The sequence below is a fragment of the Mercenaria mercenaria genome, chromosome 15 (assembly GCF_021730395.1).
Source record: "Mercenaria mercenaria strain notata chromosome 15, MADL_Memer_1, whole genome shotgun sequence".
Classification (NCBI taxonomy): domain Eukaryota; kingdom Metazoa; phylum Mollusca; class Bivalvia; order Venerida; family Veneridae; genus Mercenaria; species Mercenaria mercenaria.
Window position 1 is genome coordinate 19,870,295 of NC_069375.1, and position 15,214 is coordinate 19,885,508.

Here is a 15,214-nt window from a genome sequence, read left to right on the forward strand (position 1 = left end):
AATTGTAACAAGGAAAATCTTTTAAAAAGCACTTCTCTGCATAAACGACTCTTATCACATCCTTATTCATGTGATACGCAGACCGTATTCAGCTCTTTCTTTAGTTTGATATATGTTGGTATTTGAACAGGTTTTTATCATATTTATTAAACTTACTTATCATTTTGAGATATATCAATATTCTTGCTAAATATACTGAGCCAAAGTTAGCTTTAAAACTGTGAACAGCGTCGTTTAGGATAAACGCCTTGTCTAAATTTCACTCAGCGTAGCACAATCAACAGAGTGAAAGAAATTGACACTCTCGTCCAATCAGGCAGAGTGTTGCATAAATCTTCCATTTTGATAAATTATCTATAATGCGTTATCAAGTAGTTTGATTTGCAAACTGAAGTCACGTGGCATAGGTAACGAAAACGAATTTAGACGGCGTCGCCGAAAAATAGTGCCCGGAACACATGCGAAACTATCAAAATATTTTCAATTCCACTTTACTATTTGGAATTCCCTACTTTTCGTTTTTATAAGGGGAAGCAATTCCGAGGAATTCTTTCTGATTAATTTCGTTTTTATGAACAATAACTTACAACGGGTAATACCGGTAGCTGTAAACTGCTGCAAATGCCAGCAGTTCTAGCAGTTAACTGCTGTAACTGCTAACTGCTCACTTCACACCGATTTTTGATGAGAGCTATGAGAAAGCGTGTGCGACGGGAGAGGCGAATTACGATAGTAATCACGATACAGATTCCGGTCTCAGAATGCAACATTGCTATTGGTACATTCAAACAACCAATCAGGACGTGAGGTTTTAAAGCCCAATTCGGAGTCTGGCGCATATGAATGCGCAGTTTTAAAATTGATCAATTTCACACGGAAGCGTTTTGAGACTGGTGTCCAAATTTCCATTTGAAGTATCTTGGACCGAGGATACCAGGCCATTTACTAAATATTCTGTTATATTTCTATCTCCAATCCAGGCCATTCACTTTATATACATATATTGTTATATTTCTAACCTCCCCTCCCCCGAAAAAAAATCACATTTATCAGAAACCACGTTAAAGTGACCTTTAGATATATTTTGAAATTATTGAATATCTTGATGTAAATACCCCGATAATCATTTTAATGTTGCTTTTTCGGCGTGCCGTATTAAGCACGATGTTATGACCTCGTATGACCTTATGCCGCCTGAATAATCTACCAATCGGATTGCTTGGTAAGGTATTCTCGGTATTTTCAGCCATAATGAGAGATTTTGTAAGAATGGCGCTGATTGGAGGAAAGACTGAAAATGCTTCACTCTGAGTCACGTGTGACACTGAGTGAAATGACAACGCGTTCGTTATCTATAACCTATATAAGTACAGCACCATCGGGTTGTATGCGTACCACTTGAACAGGTGTGCGTAACCAAATATTCATCTGCTCATCAGGACATATTTCTGTTTTGTTAAGTTTTCTTGTTAAGTTATTTCTGTTTTGTTAAGTTTCCTTAAGTTTTGTTTTTACAAAAAGGTTATTTGTTTTATACAGTCATTAACTCTTACCCTGCATTACAGCAACAATTTCTAACCAGTGCAAATCATTACGTAACCTGCAACAACATGTCCGATACTGTTAAATTTTAGACTCTAAATTTTAAATTAATCTTTCCGGTGAAAACAGTACTGTACATATTCTGAATGATAGACAAATTTGATAATAAGCTGAAGTAGGGTAAGGGTTCATGTTGCTTCCAACAATTCCAGAAATAAAATATAGAACGTATTTCAATATTTTTTGCTTACTGTTACCATCTTTTTAAGCACCAAAAGCACAAAGTGAGCTTTTGTGATTGTTTGGTGTCCGTCGTGTGTCCCTCTTCAATTTCTAAACACAGTCTTCTTCAGAACTACTGTCCTTATTTATACAAAACTTCACAGAGGCCCCTTTCAACATTGCCAAAAGATTTAAAATACAGGTTTCTGACCATATATTACTTGTGCTTCAGTTACATCACGCCGACCATCTTTTTAAAGATATTTCTTGTTTGTGTTGTGTTGACGTGAATGCACACTTTATCATGACCTTGATTACAAAATAACCAAAAAGCCCCGAGGCTAAAATACATCCATTTCTGCTTTTGTAATTTGACCACTCAAACACACGAGCTATACGTGAGTCTTCGCTCACTGGTCAAAAAGTGGGAAACAGTTGAGTTGACTGACTGACAACAATGCTAAAGGTTAGAAAATGGTGAAGAAGTAATGCCGACGACGGCCTGGTAGCAGCATGTTTCATGAACGCAGGTATGTTATAGCTTGATTACTTTAAAACTTGGTAAAAACTAGGTGGGATTCTGACATATAGTCATGTCAAACGTAAGAGTTGTGCTTGAAATGCTTCTCCTGACAAAATTTGAACCCTCGTTCAGTTCTCCTCAGGTCCGATCCTGAAATGAGCCGTGCCATGAGAAAACCAACATAGTGGGTTTGCGACCAGCATGGATCTAGACTGGTCAGGATCCATCCTGTTCGCTAACAGTTTCTCTAATTGCAATAGGATCTGAAAGCGAACAGCATGGATCCTGACCGGACTGTGCGGATGCACAGGCTGGTCTGGATCCGTGCTGGTCGCAAACCCACTATGTTTTCTCATGGCGTGGCTCAAATGATAACTTCCTTCAGTTTTGTTTTAATTTATGCATCTCTTCTGCTTTTTTTGCTGATTCGGTTTTTTATATTTCTCATTTCTGGCAGTTTTTAGGTCTTGACCTGGAACAGCAGCTACCACATGTTTTTTAATTTGTCATTATTACATTTAAAATTGTTGTTGCTATGTAATCTCATGTTCTGCTATGTGCTAGAAATGTGTTTAGGTTCGACTTACAAACTAGATCTCTTAATGCTTGTAGTTATTACAGTATTTGTCTTTCTGTTACAGGTCTTTTTTTAGCTCCACTATTCGGAGAATGGTGGGAGGGGGGGGGGGCGGGGGGGAACTATTCTACTCGCCCCGGCGTCGGCGTGACCTTTCTTAGTTAAAGTTTTTCGGCAACCTTTGTTTTTCTGTCATATATTTGTTACTATTGCTTATATCTTATTGTAACTTCACATAAACATTGTCCAGTATACAAACAAAGTACGTTTAGGGGCTGAGCCCATTATACCAAAGGTCAAGGTCACCAATGTGTTTTACTTAGGTTATTTATAAGGTTAAAGTTTTTCGGCAACCTTTGTTTTTCTGTGATATCTTTGTTACTGTTGCTTATATCTTACTGTAACTTTACATAAACATTATCCAGCGTACAAAGTATGTACAGGGGCTGGGCCCATTATTCCCAAGGTCAAGGTCACCAAGGTGTTATACTTAGGTTATTTCTAAGGTTAAAGTTTTTCGGCAACCTTTGTTTTTCTGTCATATCTTTGTTATTATTGCTTATATCTTACTGTAAGTTCACATAAACATTGTACAGCATACAAACAAAGTATGTGCAGGGCTGGGCCCATTATAACCAAGGTCATTTCACAAAGTTGTTATACTTGGAATTATTTTCATGTAATTTTTTTTTCGAAAGCTTCGTTTATAGACATATCTTTGATACTTTAAAAGATAATGACTTGAAATTAAAAATATTTCTTTATAATCAAACTGTAATTGTATTTTTGACAGAATTATGCCCCATTTGTACGTTTTTTTGCAATCTTTGCTTTCTGGATATAACTTTAATGCAATATAATATAAAGACTTGAAACTTAAAATGTATCTGTATTATCATCATCTGCATGTGCGGTAATAATCCCCATAACTCTAATTTGTATTTTTGACCAAATTATGCTCTTTTCATACTTAAATCTTTTAACAAACTTCGTTTTCTAGACATAACTTTGGTGCTATATAAGATAATGACTTGAAACTCAAAATATATCTCTACCATCATCATCTGCATGTGTGGTAGCAATCTCTATAACTCTAATTTGTGTTCTTGACAGAATTATGCCCCTTGGGGTATCTTCCCTTTAAAGTTTAGGTCCCTTATTGAGACATATATTCATTTTACTGTCAAATCCCCGAATAGTGGAGCGCGCTGTCTTACGGACAGCCCTTGTTTACTTTTGTTCCTGATAAATTTGTTAATAATACATAGTCAGTTCAAAAGCACCTGGGGTGCTTATGTTATTGTTGCGTGTTTTGCCGACTAAAAATAAATTTGTCTTCACTTATCTTATTAGCTCGACTATTCAAAGAATAAGTAGAGCTATCCTACTCATCCCGGCGTCGGCGCCGGCGTCACACCTTGGTTACGTTTTTCGTACCTGTTCATATTTGGACCAAGCCTTTTGAGATAAAGCTTTGAAACTATCAACACATATGTACCATCACCTTGTACAGTTTTAGGCAAGAGTACATAACTCTATCAAGGATTTTGACTGAATTATGGCCCCTTTTAAATATTTTGTGTAAACTGTTTCACATATGGCTTTAAATATTTTATCACTTGTTTATTATAACAATCTCTATCTGTAGTAGTCAAGAGTACATAATTTTGTCAACTATTTTGGCTGATTTATGGCCCTTTTAGTAGGTGAATTTTGATACAAGGCCATGTTTTGTCAAAATTGTTTGACATGTGGCTTTGAAACGAAACTTTGAACACTTGTGTATCATCATGATTTCCATCTACATGCAAGAGTACATTACCCTGTTAAATATTTTGGTGGAATTATGGCCCTTTTTGGACATATGTGCTAATAAGTTGTCATGTTTAAGAAAATATTATTTATTTGCCTCTAAAGTAAAAGAAATCGAAAAATTGAGCGATTTTCACTATATGCTCAATATAAGTGATGATGAAGATGACGACGGTGATACTTTTAAAACAAAATTGGAAGCAAGAAGATGTTCAGTTTAGAATAACTATTTTCAAATCAAATTGAAGAGGAGAAATTGGGGTATACTGTCATATCTGCTAAAATATTCACAAATTAAAAGACATATTTGAAATTAATCATTGCAAATAGTTTCCTATATAATCTATTAATAATTTTCAAGGGAGACAACCTACCATGATATGCAAAACTCCATCACAGTGTTATCTCCCCTGATCGGTATAGTATATTGTTTGGCAATGTTCCTGCGCGGAGGTTTATGATGTGCCAGTTCAAATATAATAATAGCTCGGGATGTACCTATGTATAATAAATAAAAAAAAATACATTTTGAATTCGTTATATATGTATACACATAACTTATACCTAGCCATTCCCTTATTTAATAATCTGTGCTATTAAACAGTAGATTTACAGGGCTTCAGTAATTAAAGTCTTTAAACCTTGAGGAGTAAAATGCGTTCAGAGCTGGGGGGTTTTCAACAGTATTTCAGTACAGATAGTCTAACCATCGTTCATGCAATCTCTAGCAGCTCAAGTAACTGCCAAATTCTACATTCAGACACGACGTATTAAATAACACAGCATCACAGAGAACATGTCACCCGTAGATCTGCGCTCTCCCTACAGAGATATTTCCGAAGTTTGGCAATAAAACAATTATTGACCGGCAAAACATTCAATAACTGTGTATGATTACATGATTTTCTCTATAAAGCACCGGTTCATAGTTTTTGTTGTATGACCGGTTAAAATTCAACACAGTATTTTGTCACAGTGGGCTACAGTCAACATTTGAAACACTCTAACTAATCAAAATTCATTTTTCATGCCTTTTGTCGAACACCGGGTAATAGTTTTTACTATTGACCGGCAAGGCATTCCTATTGTGTACACTATATGGTTCGTTGATTTATTATAAAAAGCCATGTAGAAGTTATTTATGTGGACTAATTTGAACCTTTGACTTTCAGATGGCGTTGCCGGTTTTAACCAGTATCGAGTAAGCGGCAGATCGGGAGAGGAAGGACTAGCAACGTTCTGACTGAGTGGTGCAAGTACAGCATACGTATCTAGAACTGCGGAGGTAATGTAACTTTTATGATACAGCAATATTAAATACTATTCTTTGGCAATTTTAAAAACTCACATTCAAATATAAATTATTGTGGTCATGGTCAACTTCTGCTCATGGTAAAATCCGAACTCCAACCTCACGTTCATTACCTAACACAGCATGTTAGAATATTACACGAATAAGGTAAGCAAATCTTAGCTTCTGTTACTCAGGCTTTAGCTAGACTATTCGAAAAATAATGGGTGCTGTTCTTCTATTGGGCGCCACACTTTAGTTAAAGTTTTACGTGCATTACATATATCCACATTCACAGTCATGGTGTGGATTGTAATTATCGGGGCTGAATTCAAAGACATGCAATTATAGCCCTCTTCCGTGGATTACAGTTTTCGTGCAAAGAACTATCAACTTACAAAATGGTTTTAGTTTTGTATGCAAAAAACGCCACATGTCATTAAACTTTGTTAATGGATGTGTATTTTCACAACTGTGTAAGCTCAAAACAGTAAACTAATTAATTTTAAAAAGTCTCAGATTCTCGTCCGATCCCTGTTCTATTAACATGATTCATTAATTAATCAATATTTTTAAGAAAATTCATTTTTCTTAGAGGTATTTTTGATGTTTTAGCTCGATTGATTTTTTAGCTCATCTGATTTTTTGAAAAAAAAATGATGAGTTATTGTCATCACTTGAGCGGTTGTCGGCGTCGGCGTTACCTGGTTAAGTTTTATGTTTAGGTCAGCTTTTCTCCTAAACTATCAAAGCTATTGCTTTGAAACTTGGAATACTTGTTCACCATCATAAGCTGACCCTGTATAGCAAGGAACATAACTCCATCTTGCTTTTTGCAAGATTTATGGCCCCTTTTGTACTTAGAAAATATCAGATTTCTTGGTTAAGTTTTATGTTTAGGTCAACTTTTCTCCTAAACTATCAAAGCTATTGCTTTGAAACTTGGAATACTTGTTCACCATCATAAGCAGACTCTGTACATCAAGAAACATAACTCCATCTTGCTTTTTGTAAGATTTATTGCCCCTTTTGGACTTAGAAAATCAGTTTTCTTGGTTAAGTTTTATGTTTAGGTCAGCTTTTATCCTAAACTATCAAAGCTATTGCTTTAAAAGTTGCAACACTTGTTCACCATCATAAGTTGACCCTGTACAGCAAGAAACATAACTCCATCCTGCTTTTTGCAAGATTTATGGCCCCTTTTGGACTTAGAAAATATCAAATTTCTTGGTTAAGTTTTATGTTTAGGTCAACTTTTTCTCTTAAACTATCTAAGCTATTGCTTTGAAACTTGCAACACTTGTTCACCATCATAAGCTGACCCTGTACAGCAAGCAACATAACTCCATCCTGCTTTTTGCAATAATTATTGCCCTTTTTGGACTTAGAAAATCATTTTCTTGGTTGAGTATTATGTTTAAGTCAATTTTTCTCATAAACTATCAAAGTTATTGCTTTAAAACTTGCAACAGTTTTTCACCATCATAAGTGGACACTGTACATCAAGAAACATAACTCTATTCTGCTTTTTGCAAGAATGATGGCCCTTTTTAGACTTAGAAAATCATGGGTAGGACAATATTTCTATTACACAAAAAAAAATCAGATGAGCGTCAGCACCCGCAAGGCGGTGCTGTTGTTTAACTCGATCCTTTAAAGCTATCCTACTCGACCCGGCGTCGGCGTCCTTCTGCGTCCGCATTTCTCTTTTTCTTTGTTATTACTTGATGGATTTGCTTCGAACTTAAAATAGTTGTTCCTCATCATCACCCACATCATACGGCACAAGGGTAATAACTCTGGCACCGCTATTTCATGAATTATCCCCCTTTCTACTAAGAATTTGAGGTTAAAGTTTTCGTGCACTTTCACTTTATCTCAGTTATTTCTGAATGGATTTGATTAAAACTTAAGATATTTGTTTCCCAACATCACCCACATCATATGACACAAGGTCCATAACTCTGGCACCAATTTTTCATGAATTATGCCCCCTTTTTACTTATTTTATGTAAATTTTGATGCATTTTTATTACATCTCTGTTACTTTACAAGGGATTTGATTCAAACTTAAAATAATTGTTCAGCATCACTACCTACATCATTTGACACAAGGCGAATATATGTGACACCAATATTTTATGAGACTATCCAGCATCGAAATAGTCGAGCGCCCTGTCTCCTGTGACAGCTCTTGTTAAAAATATCTATGAGGTCTTATCGTCATTTGATCGTCGGCGCCGGTTAAGATTTTTTGCATACGCCCACTTTTTCTCATACACTATATCAAATTAGATAACAGCAATTGATAATTTTAGCTTGACTACAGTCTAGTTATTCTACTCACCCTGGCGTCGGCGTCGGCGTCACACATTGGTTACGTCTCCTTCACCGAATGTTTCGGTGCTTTTCACAGCACTCTGCAGAGGTACGCTGACTGAGGTGATCAGCCTCAGCCCTGAACCACCAGCTAGCTCTTCCATGCACCGTTCTGACAAGTATTTTGGCCAAGTTATGCCCCTTTTGGACTTAAAAAATCCTGGTTAAATCTTTTACAAGCAAATTACTATCTCCAAAACTGATGCAAATTTTGAATTGAAACTGCACATGTGTTTTCGGGGTTATAAAACTAGTAGTAGGCGATAACATCAAGTCTCATATCTCTGGCATGCTTTTTGGTCAAATTGTCACCTTTTGGACTTAAAAAATCTTGGTTAAAGTTTTACATGCAGGAACATATAGCTATTACATACAGGAATATAGCGTTGAGACTTACTTTTTCTTTTTCTAAGTCAGTTTCCAATATCACTGGGTCAAGTCCTATAACTCTGACTTGTATTTTGGGATGCTCCCATTTAGACTTAGAAAATCCTGGTTAAAGATTTGTAAGAAAGTTACTTTCCCCAAAACTAATGCAGATATTGAACTGAAACGTCAGATGTGTCTTTTGGGTTATAAAACTAGGCAGTAGCATCAAGTCCTAAAACTCTGACATGCATTATGGCCATATCATGCCCCATTTTGAACTTTTACAATATGTATTTCATTATGTTTATTTTGAAACTCATTACACTACAACATGTAAATCTCGAAGCTGTGCTTTTGTCCGAGTCTGTCTTGGAACTTGGAACTTTTATTCCTGGAAACATTTTGTACTAAATTTCGATGAAAAAATAAATGCAAACACGATTTCTGACACGTTCATGTATGAGATCTAAATATTTTGGTAACAGTTGCCGAAATATTTAGCTCGGCTATACGAAGTAAGAGCTATCCTACTGACGTCTGCGTCCTTCCGGGTCCGCACCTTGTTTAAGGTTTTCATGCACTTTCTCTTTATCTCTATTATTACTTGATGGATTTGTTTCAAACTTAAAAAAGTTATTTCTCATCATCGCCCACATCATATGACACAAGGGCCATAACTCTCGCATTAATGTTTCATGAATTATCCCCTATTCAAAAATTACTTAGAATCTCTATTGGACTCGCCCGTGCATCGGCGTCGGCGCCTTCGTCGGCGTCCCGATTTTGTTAAGTTTTTGTATGTAAGCTGATATCTCAGTAACCACATGTGGGAATAGATTGAAACGTCACACACTTATTCACTGTGATAAACTGGCTTACAATGCACAAGTTCCATAACTCTATTTTGCTTTTTTACAAAATTATGCCCCTTTTTCGACTTAGACATTTTTTGTAAAGGTTTTGTAAGTAAGCTGGTATCTTAGAACCCACTAATGGGAATGGATTGAAACTTCACACACTTGTTCACTGTCGTCATCTGACATGCACTAAGCAGGTTCTATAACTTTACTTTGCCTTTTTTCAAAATTATGCCCATTTTTCGACTTAGCAGTTTTTGTATGTAAGCTGGTATCTCAGTATCCACTAATGGGTATGGATTGAAACTTCACACACTTGTTCACTGTCATGATATGACATGTACACTGTGCAGGTTCCATAACTCTACTTCGCATTTTGTTTTCAAAATCATGCCCCTTTTTCGACTTTTTTATGGTCAAGCTTTTGTATCTAAGCTGGTATCTCAGTATCCACTAATGGGGAAGGATTGAAGCTTCACACACTTGTTCACTGTCATGATGTGACATGCAGTGCAAAGGTTCAATAATTCTACTTTGCATTTTTACAAAATTGTGACCCTTTATCAACTTAGCTGTTTTTGCTTAAATTCTTACCCTTACGAAATGAGAAGGTTAATGTGAATGCTCAGTGAGTATAATGTGAATACAAAGTGAACAACAGTGTTCACAGGAAGTATTCGTTAGATGTTCGCAGCTTGCCGCGAATACAAAGTGAACAATTAAGCAACTGTTCACATTATGTTCGCAAGAAACTACCTGTTCACTTATAGTTCGCAGTGTTGTTGACTGGAACATGATAGGTAAAAGAAAACCAAATATGATGTAAAATTGAAGAAAAATACAAAAAACCTTCTCGCACATGGGGCAGTCATTACGGTGGACACAATGTGATCATAAACAGAAGTCACGTGATCACCCGCCCTGAGATTTGTTTTTCGAATCGTAAATGCATGTATGAAATTTCTTTGTGTTCAGTAAGTGTGCAGGCACTCGCTGGTGTAGTCGCGTGATGAAAATATCCGGAAGTGAAATACAGACTGCAAGACAAATGCTTCCAATAGTATAGAACTGAACATTAATACTTAAATTAATTCTTAAATTGATCTAATTAAGTTGCACCAAAAATGACAAAATATGTTTTTCTTATTGCATTATTAAACGTTTACATTATGCTAAAACAATATCCCTTAAAAAGAATATTTTACTTGCGCTATAAGGAACCTTTTGGTAAGCTAAATCTTGTTTCACTATCTAGCATCGAAATGGTCGAGAACGCTGTCGAGGTGTGTTGATACTGCCGCTGTCAAGTCAAGCTCCTTACAAAGTTAAAACCCTGAACATTTGGGCTAGAAGTAGGCCAATTTACACTCTCCTGGACCTGAGACAGAGTTGGTCTTAGGCTTGCGAAAGGGACACACAAAAGATGTTGCACACGATAACTAGTACCATCTGGATGCGAGTAATGCAATCTAAAAAACAATCTGGTTAAACAATGGAATGTGCTGTAAGGGGAAGTAATCGCTACGGAAAATTTGGTGGATAGATTCGTGTTTGTCCCGGGTACGTTTTCTAGATAAAACAGATAGATGCATTTTAAAGCGGTTTATATTCAATTGATTATTTATGATGCTTTTTAAACTAAAGATTTTCGCGAATGAGTCATTATTGCATAAAATAAATAAATGTGTGAATTGAATCTTCTAGCTCCTTAATGGAGACGGCTGGGTCTAAAACTTACCTAAGGTATCGGAAGTCAGTTAATAACGGAAACGGTCATGCATCTGTCTAGATTAAGCTCAAATTTGAGAAAATCTAAATTGTTATGAGACACTTATGCTGCCACTATCGTGCAACATACACAATATTTTAGGTCATTACGGTAGAGGCTTCGCTAGCTGTGCAACTAAGCCTTTTTGCCACATAATTTTGTCTCCTGAAACCAATATTTTACTTGAAACGACCGTATTTGCAGGCTTTGCACTCCCATAGCATTTCGCAAAATTTTATTTGTACTAGTTTTTTCAATGGTATCAACACATTTTTTTCAAAATCTGCTATCCTTTCCCCGGTAAAAAGCTTTTTTTTCATATGTAATACACTTGTTTACAGTTACTGTTGCTGTTATAATCTGACACATAATGTACTGTAAGTGCCACAGCTCTTTCAATGTTTGCATTGTTTTACGAAGTTATGCATTTGTTTTGGCCTTTGGTATAAATTTCTTAAACTTACACCAGTAACAGTGCTTTTGAATAGTCGAGCGTTGCTGTCCTTGTTACATATACATTGTTTCTTGATTGAAAACGATTCTAAACATTTTCGTCACACACATGATAACTGGTTATTTCTGTGGGTAGGTAATTTCTGAGATATTTTGCGGGTCTCTTCCAGCCGCAGAAATTAAATTCCCAAATATTTCGTAGTTTCGTACATCAGATCGCCCGTTGTCGCCTCTTTTTCCCTTTGTACTTGAAATTAGAGTATAAACAGTGTCAAAATGAATTAGTGAGTGGTGGTGAAATATATTTGTATTTTAAATGGAGATTTTAAATGTGTTTCAAGATATTGTGCAAAAACTGTTGAACTGAGTGCATGTACATTATCGTAATACATGTAATACATGGTATTTTAACATGTGTGTTTTTTAACTGTATTTTATGCATGAAATATTTTTTTTTTAAAAACACCTTGTAACTTGTACCTCACTATACAATGCCATGCCCCAAACATTAAAGCAACTCTTCATGGATAAACGCAGAAATCAAATTAACCTCTCTACAGAAATCCGCAGAAATTAAAATCGCAGAAATTAGTTTACCCATTTTCATGCCCAAAACTCAAAAAAATTGCACCCGCGGAAATAACCAGTTATACGGTGTACAAAATTCAAAAGTACTATTAAGGTTTTCATTTTAGCTCGACTATACGAAAGCCCGTCCGCTTAGCTCAATAGGGAGAGCGCAGATCTACGGATAGCGGGTTCGCGAGTTCGAGCCCTGGGTGAGGCAATATTCTCCGTGACGATTTGATAAAAGACATTCGTCCTTCACCTCTGGTTAGCAGTAACTTGGATTTTAAAAAATGCACAGAACAGGTTTGTATTGGTGCAGAATCCAGAAAAACTGGTTAGGTTAACTGCCCGCCCTTACATAACTGACATTTATACTGTTGAAAAATGGCGTTAAATGCAAAACAAACAAAGATAGACATACTTAGTAGACGGAGGGCTATCCTACTCACCCCGGCGTCGGAGTCTGTTCGTGTCCCCGCCATGGTTATGTTTTTTTTTTTCACATTGTCTTTTTTCTCCTTATCTCTGTTATTACTTGATGGATTGAAACTTGAAATAGTTATTTCTCATCACAACCCACATCATATGGCAAAAGGGCCATAACTCTTACATCAATATTTTTTGAATTATCCCCCTTTTTACTTAGAATTTAAAGGTTAAAGTTTTGATGCAATTTCACTCTATTTCAGTTATTTCTAAATAGATTTAATTCAGACTGAAAGTAGTCGTTCCACATCATCTCCCACATCATACGATACAAGGCTCATAAATCTGGAACCACTATTTACCTAATTATCCCCCTTTTACTTAGAATTTCAGGTTAAAGTTTTGATGCACTCTCAGTTATTACCAAATGGATTTGATTTAAACTTAGAAAAGTTGTTCAACATCATCACTCACACCATATGACACAAGGGCCAAAACTCTTGTACCAATTCCTTTTTACTTAGAATTTCAGGTTAAAGTTTTAATACACTTTCACTCTATCTCAGTCATTACTGAATGGATTTGATTCAGAATTGAAAGATTTATTCCATCTTATCACCCACATCATAAGACACAAGGTGCATAAATCTGACACCATTTTTTATGAATTATACTTCTTTTTACTTAGAATATTTAAGGTTAGTGTTGATACATTTTCACTCTATCTCACCTATTACCAAATGGATTTGATTCATACTTAAAACAGTTGTTCCACATCTTCACTTACATCATATAACACAAGGTGCAAAACTCTTGCACCAACATTTCATAAATTATGCATTATGTTTGCATAGAATTACACTTAATATATATATATAGTGTTTTGATACACTTTATCTTAACTCTCTTATAAATTAATACTTTTACACAGACTCTAGTTATTGTGCAATCTATTCATCTACAATTGAAATCATTAAACATTCCAATGACTGCTCCAGTTTCCTCAGGTATGCCCAGATTCACTATCCAGAATCGATATTGTCGAGCGCATGGTCTTCTACGACAGCACTTGTTTGTGTGTTGCCCCATACACATCCATATTGAAATAAAACTGACTGACATTTTTGTTTCCTTCATTTAAGTAGTACAACAAAATTCAATGTCATGAATCTGCTATCTATTTCAGGACAAACAACAAGTATCCCTCCCATCAGAACACTTCCTCCAGATGCCTCCGCCAACATCCTGGGGATCAACCAATCACAGCACAGCAAGCAGTGGGCAACAAGTGTACATGTGTCATATGAAATTACAAGATAAACTACTCAAAGTGCGAATAAATCGGGCCATAAAGGCCTACCGGGTACGCGTGCGCGTTGTTTTCAAACTTTTTCATTTATTCTTGTGTGTTTCCCCTATACAATACTTAGGAGTTTTCCAAAGTGCGTTGCCCCATACAATACTTAAAGGTTTTCATTTCTATGTGTGTTGTCCCATAAAAAACTTAATTTTTTTCATTTTTGTGTGAGTTGACCCATATAAAACATAAAATTTTTCATTTTTATGTGTGTTGTCCCATATGAAACTTAAACTTTTTTCATTTTTAGCACCAAACAATAAGATTAAGTATGAACACAAACACCTCAAACTAGGTGGCGGCAGGGGTTGGTAAGGAGGGTACGCGCGCGGCGCATTTTTTTCATTTTTTTTTTTCATTTTTATATGTGTTGCCCATTCAATACTTCATTTTTTATCATTTTTCAGTGTGTTCCCCATATAAAATTTAAAATTTTTCATTTTTATGTTTGTTATCCCATATAATACTTAAACTTTTTCATTTTTATGTGAGTTGACCCAAATAAAACGTAAAATTTTTCATTTTTATGTGTGTTGTCCCATATAAAACTTAAACTTTTTCATTTTTATGTGTGTTGTCCCATATAAAACGTAAAATTTTTCATTTTTATATGTGTTATCCCATATAAAACTTAAACATTTTCATCATACGCATGCGCGTTGTTTTCAAACTTTTTCATTTTCTGTGTGTTTCTCCTAAGCAATACATGTGTTCTCACAAAACTTAAACTTTTTCATTTTTATGTGTCTTGTCCCATATAAAACTTAAACTTTTTCATTTTTATGTGTGTTGTCCCATATAAAACTTAAACATTTTCATCATACGCATGCGCTTTGTTTTCAAACTTTTTCATTTTCTGTGTGTTTCTCCTAAGCAATACATGTGTTCTCATAAAACTTAAATTTTTTCATTTTTATGTGTCTTGTCCCATATAAAACTTAAAGTTTTTTATTTTTATGTGTATTGTCCCATAAAAAAAACATAAAATGTTTCATTTTTATGTGAGCTGACCCATATAAAACATAAATTTTTCATTTTTATATGTGTTTTGCCATATAAAACTTGAAC